Source organism: Theobroma umbraticum, unplaced genomic scaffold, assembly GCF_002168275.2.
Source record: "Theobroma umbraticum cultivar Fairchild unplaced genomic scaffold, ASM216827v3 scaffold_12.1, whole genome shotgun sequence".
Classification (NCBI taxonomy): domain Eukaryota; kingdom Viridiplantae; phylum Streptophyta; class Magnoliopsida; order Malvales; family Malvaceae; genus Theobroma; species Theobroma umbraticum.
Window position 1 is genome coordinate 4,478,625 of NW_018397269.1, and position 493 is coordinate 4,479,117.

A 493-nucleotide genomic window follows, 5' to 3' on the forward strand; every position below is an offset into this window, starting at 1 on the left:
TATTTATGTATATTGAAATGATATCTCTAAAATAGTTTATCAAAGGATTTGATTTTCAAGAATGAAAAATGATTTCCTATGAAAAATAAATTCTTAGTGATGGTGATATAATTGATGCAATGGTCTTCAAATTGTTTACAAATCTACTTTGTATGTAAACATTCTACTATGTATTATTTTTCAACAAGGGGGGACAAGCACCTTATGTCTGAAGTCCATTCAATGACTCCCATCTTCAAACTAATGTGGGCACGAGATATTGTATATTTATTTATAGATGCTATAATGTGCATGTTCACTATGAAGAATATCGTAAGATTAAGTATATGATGTAAATTTCATATACCATATGAGATAATTAAGTCTGCATGATGTATACTATAAAATTGTGTATATGATGTAAATTTCATATACCATATGAGGAGATTAAGTATGCATGATAAATGCCATGAGATTATACATATAATGTATTTTCCATATACCTTATGAGATG